This window comes from Nannospalax galili, unplaced genomic scaffold (assembly GCF_000622305.1).
Source record: "Nannospalax galili isolate Female #2095 unplaced genomic scaffold, S.galili_v1.0 scaffold426, whole genome shotgun sequence".
In the NCBI taxonomy this organism is placed as follows: Eukaryota; Metazoa; Chordata; class Mammalia; order Rodentia; family Spalacidae; genus Nannospalax; species Nannospalax galili.
This window is the reverse complement of record NW_008354494.1, coordinates 150747-157038: the sequence shown is the minus strand read 5'-3', so window position 1 is coordinate 157038 and position 6292 is coordinate 150747. Positions and strand designations below refer to the sequence as shown.

Below are 6292 nucleotides of genomic sequence, written 5' to 3'. Positions count from 1 at the left end.
TACTTGTTCCAATCTGAAAGTCCAGTCGAATGGCAGAAGGAAAAGGAAATAATCACAAGCAACAAAAGTAGGAAACAGGCCTTAATAAGGGAGATATGGATAAAAATTGGGTTAGTTTAAGGGAGGGAAGGGTATACAAGAAACCTAGGGGATAAAGGGAAGGAAGGAACTCAAGAGACGTAGGACCATAGGAGAAGGGTATTATTAACTGATAAAGGGGGAAATTGGGGCACTTTAAGTGGGAAAACCATGATGGAGGGGTGAGACAGTGCAAGAGATAAATAATGCCTAGGCAATTTTGAAGACCAGAGGGAACCATATTACTCCTACAACCTACTGACAAATTATACATAGCAGATCAAGAAATATATGGCTAGGCAATGTTTATCTGAGACCTATTGGTGTTTGCCCAGTATTTATCTACATGACATGCAGTAATTAAAAGTACCAGACTGGTGGAACTAACCTTCATGGACATACTTTGAGGCCTATAATAATTTGGTCAGAGGGATATAAAGGACAGTTTTTGCTCCTTGCCCTCTTAGGTCGGCTAGTTCCAGGGGACTATGAGCATCTCTCAAAATGTTCTGTAATTGTGGTAGGTCATCTCTCCTCTTGATCAAGGTGGCCAAGCAGATTCCACCAGATGAACTTGAACCAGTGTCCAGTCTACAAAGAAGAAGGTCAACACAGAGGAATCATTTCCTCCATGCTTCCAAGCAAAGCCAACAATGGTGGAGCAGGACCTTTGACTGTGTTGGGGACTATGAGCATCTCTCAAAATGTTCTGTAATTGTGGTAGGTCATCTCTCCTCTTGATCAAGGTGGCCAAGCAGATTCCACCAGATGAACTTGAACCAGTGTCCAGTCTACAAAGAAGAAGGTCAACACAGAGGAATCATTTCCTCCATGCTTCCAAGCAAAGCCAACGATGGTGGAGCAGGACCTTTGACTGTGTCGGGGGCTCCTCCCAAGCCCATGTGAACCCTGAGGAACAGATCCTCAAACGACCTTAAGAGTAAAAGTCAATTGGTTTACCTGGGCCAACACTGACTTTAAATCAACAGTACCAAATCCTTAAGTAAAATACATATGTTAGTTTAACAGGTTAAGAAACAAAATGCAATATTTGTTGTCTACAAAAAATGAATCTTGCCTTCAAGGGCTGGCAGCACTTTAGAGAGAAAAGGTGGAAAACAATTCTAAGAAAATGAGACCAAAAAATAAGCAGGCATTCTCACATCTGCTAACATATGACAAAATAGATTTCAAACTAAAATTAATCAGAATAGACAATGAACAATACTTTATTCTAATCAACAGAACAATTAACCAAAAAGATATTATAATTTTCAACATGTATGCACAAAACTCTAGAGCACTCAATTTCATAAACAGTACTACTTGACTTCAACATACAGATTGACCAAAATTCATAAATATTATTGTTCTTCAATACCCCATTTTCTCCAACAGAATGTGTGGGAATGATTTTTCTTATCTTAACCTTATTTATAATGTAAACAAACTCACTGTTCCATGTGTTCCTCTTGTGACTTGGTCAGTTTTCTTTGGGGTGTGGCAATTGGTAGATTGCTTATGCCCCTGTGGATGACCCCACAGCCATGTATATATAGGAAGCACTAATTGGACTCACTGGGTTATTAAGAAAAAGGACATGAAGTAGGCAAGTAGATATGTGCCACCAAAGGATATGACAAAGATACATTGCATAAACATTTGGAAATTTCAAAGAGTAAGAAAAAAGTCAAGTTTATATTTAGCCAGATGTTGCAAACCAGAACACTCAGTCCTCAAATACATACCATATTTTTATATTAGCAAGAAAATAAGATAAATTGTACTTTGGCCTGTCTTCCAAATTTCCACTTCTTTTCAGAGTCTCCACTATACACCTTTGGATAGCCTGGAACTCTATGTAGACTAAGCTGGCCTTAATTTCACAGTAATAAGTGTGTCTCTGCCTCCTGAGTGCCATCCCATCCAACTTAATTCATTTTTACCTAACATAAAAACAATGAAAATTATGACTATGCATTAGGAACCATGTGATATTAGGAGGTAAGTATACACTGTATAATTTTCTAGTCATATATATACAACAAGCTTAAAGGATCTTTAGTAGCATTTTATATGGTTTAAAATATGCTTAGGAAAAATTGAGAAAGGTGTGGGTTTATTCTGCTGTTTGTTTTATTATACACAGTATAGAAACTTGAAAGCTCATCTCAAATCCCATTACAAAAATCCCATTACAAATGGCAGTGTTTGGAAAGAGTGAATGGGTTACATCATGAAAAATATGGCCAACTTGATATTAACGAAAATGTCATTGCCAAGATTATTTTTTTAAGTTTCTATTTTTGTCTTTATTTGAGCACTATGGATGAATTTTCATCATCGGTAATTATGGTAGTTAAAAATTTATTTCACAACCATTTTTTCCCCTTCTGTTCTTTCTGGTTTGATGTTTTAAAATTTCAATTTCAGTTGAGGTTACTTGAGTTTGTTTAGAGTTAACAAATAGAGTTTTGCATGTTCCAGGATAAAGCATATTTAGAAATTCACCCTTCTAAAGTACATTTTTTAAAATAAATAATTTATTGAGAATTTCATACATGCATATAAGGTGTTTTGATCAAATTCATGTCCACTCCCTCCACTCCAACTCCTCCCATGTCTCCCCATCACTTTTTTCTTATAACTGCATGCCAAGATGATTTTAATCAATATTATTAGATTTTATAGTTTGTTCAAATTTCAAGAATCTTCTTGCAGTATTATGTGAGTCATGCATTTCAAATTGTTTTCTCTGGTTCTTGGTCTAATATGGATTTAAAATCTGAGGCATCATGTCCAGTTTGTAATACCTTTTGACTCCTCTTAATTAAGAGGTTACATTGGAGAATAGAGATTAATTTTTCAAGAGTGTGACTATTTTTTATTTAATTTTGAGATTTTAACATGTGAACACTATATTTACATTATCCCACTGCTCTCTCTCACACTTCAGCTGCCCCCATGGCTCCCAACCACTCCCTTTCAAATAATTAATGATTTCCTCTTATAATTATTGTTATTCACACACTGATTCTCCTCTCTCTCTTATATATGTCAGATGAATCTATTTAGTGCTGCCTTGTTCATATGTACTTGTTTAGGACTGAATACATGGCCTTGGATCTTCTATCAGGGATCTCCATACTGAAAAAAAAATGGATTCTCTTTCAGCAAGCATTTATTGTCTGTAACTCTTTATCTTTGGGAGAGACCTTCTGAAATTTCCCCCATCCTTGCTGGCAAGTCAACTGGGGTTGTCATTATTCAGCTCTTATTTATGCAACCATACTACTGAGATTTTGTGCATGCAGCTTCCCTAAAATGTCTAGAAGATACTTTCTAGCAGTAGATGTCCTGGTCTTCTGACTCTGACAATCTTTCTGCTCAGTCTTTCTTCCAAGACATTTCCTGGACCTTATGTACAGGGGTTGCATTGTAAATATTTCAAGGGGACATGGACAGCCAATGGTCACTTATTCTCTGCATTTTTCCCAGTCCTGGAGAAAGAATGAGAGTCACACTTGTCTGTGACTATAAGGATAATTACTTAGAATACAATTAAAATTTATATTGGTTTAGGAAAAATGGCAGCAGTAGGTTCTACTATAGGGTCTATGTCTTCTCCAGTCATGGGCATTTGGATAGGTTTATAATACCAGGCATGAATTCCCTCCTATCTATTAGCCTTAATAATAACTAGTCAGCTATTGTTTACCCTTAAGATAAACGAGCTACTATTGTACCACTGTGATTAGCTTGCTGGAAGTATTTATTGTTGCTGATGGCATTTACAGCTGAGTAGGACTACTGATTGCTTTTCTGTCTTGGTGGCTTGCATATCACCTTTCCATACTATGAAAGCTAAACTTCACGGAGGAGGATTCCAGGTCAATTCCAGGGTGATTCCTCTAAGGACCAGCCTAAAGTATATGGTGTCTTCAGCAAGAGGGCCTACTCTTCAAGTTCTGGGAGGAAGCTAAGTACAATAACAATAGCTTATATCATTTGAGGAATCTTTGCACTGTAAATCAGAAATTTGAATGGAGGTGTTCCATGCCAGTCACTGGGCTTTATGTTGGATAATCTGTAGCTCTTGGTGGGAGCATTATTACTCTATGTAAATCATATCCTATAAAATACCTCATGAAGAGAAGATCATTAAAAAGAATTGTTACATTCCCATAGTTCTCTACCAAAAAGTACAGCTTTTACTCTTTAAGTTTTCCCAGGACTATTACTTCATAGAAGTTTTCTGATTTTGAGGAAGAATCCAATTTTGAAGCTAGCTGTGAAAACTAACTGCAATGTAGAGTGTGCTGGCAATATATATTTCCCAAGACTTTCTTCAAAGCCCTGGTGATCTCCCTATTCCTCAGGCTATAGATAATGGGATTCAAAGCTGGGGTGACAATTGTGTAGAACACAGAGAGAATATTTTCTTGCCTGGTATCATGATAGGAACTAGGCAGAACATAAATAACCATGAGTGCACCATAGTACATCCCAACCACTGTTAGGTGAGAAGAGCAGGTAACAAGGGCTTTCTTCCTGCCCTCATTTGAGGACATGTGGAGTACAGTGAACAGAATTCGTGCATAAGAAGCAAAAATTACAGTAAGAGGAAGAATTAACATGATCACTCCTGCCAAATAAACTATGAGCTCATAAATCCAGGTATCTGCACAGGCCAGCTTCAGCATGGAAGGGATCTCACAGAACAGGTGTCTGATCTCCCGGGATTTGCAGAATGAATACTGCATGGTGTGGATGGTTAATCCTAGGGCCATCAGCAATGCTAGGATCCATGATGTGGCTACCAAGAGCCAGCATATTCTTGGTCTCATTAAAAACATGTAGTTCAGAGGGTGGCAAATGGCCACATACCTGTCATAAGCCATGAAAGCCAGAAGAAGGTCTTCTGCACCACCAACTGCTAATTCCAGAAACATTTGAAGAGCACAACTGCCAAAGGAAATCGTGTTGTCTCTCAGAAGAAAATCCATGACAGCCTTGGGAGTGATAACCGATGTGAGAAGGAGGTCCATGAGAGATAGCTGACCAAGTAGGAGGTACATGGGTCCATGGAGCCGGGCATCCATTGTGATGACCAGGAGAAGCAGTCCGTTGCTAGTCAGGGCCATGAAGTATAGGGCTGTGATAGTGGCACAAAGCATTTCAGGAGAGCCACTGCCATCCAGAATCCCCACCAAAATGAAGTCAGTACTCCTGGTGGAGTTCCAAAGCTCCATTTTGCATAGTCTCTAAAACTGACAAAAACAGAAACTTAGTGAAGTTTTGCTGATATTGACCTCAGTTTTGCCATACCAGAAGCCTATTATGCAAACTTACATGACTCCAAAAAGAATACATATTTCATACATACAATGAGATGGTGGAGGGGTTCTTAGGGAGGAAATCTCAATATGATCAAAATACATTGTATGAAATTCTCAATGAATCAATAAAGTATTATATTTTAAAACATTTGCTTTTGTATTTACAAATTTTATGTTTTTCATCTCAACTTCTTACTTTAAATTTTATGTGCTCATTCAATTAACTGTTTATTTAAAATATTGGAATGCATTTATATTTGGCAGATTCTGCACAAATTGCCGATAAGAGAGGTAATGAAAATAGTAAGCAGTATACAGCATACACTAAAACTTAAATATGGTAAGAGAAATCTACATCAAACAACCTTCTTACTGTGATTTTCAATTATAGTAATATGTTTATTTCAATGCATTATAAAATTATTAAAACAGGCCGTAGCAGCATGCCTGTGATTCCAGCACCCAAGAGGCTACATCAAAGGAATTTTTAAAATTATCTTCTTAATTTTTATTGAGCTTTTGTACATTTCATACAACACTTCTTAATCAAATTTAGACACTTCCCCAATCCATGCTCCCCTGCAGGACCTCATGCATTCCACCATACATGTTAAGTCCTGTCCAGTAACCATTTGTACTCAGATATCCTTCTTTGAAAATTCATCCATTAGAGTCTAGTCAGCCTATTGAGAGAGCATAAGTAAGGTCTGCTCTCCCTCACCCAGTAGTGATCAGTTTTCATAAGAATTTTGAGTTTGAAGCCAGTCAGTGCAAGCTACATAGAGAGCTGGTCTCAGAAAACAAAGTAACCAAAATAACAAATAAGAATTCATAAAAACTCACAGAAATGCTTGGTAAAAGCAATGTGGAGCACT

General features: G+C 37.4%; 1 pseudogene; it reads right to left on the bottom strand.

Annotated features, from left to right (window-relative positions):
• Positions 1-4320: 4320 nt before the first annotated feature.
• On the bottom strand, positions 4321-5330 carry LOC103748898 (annotated as a pseudogene).
• Positions 5331-6292: the final 962 nt, after the last annotated feature.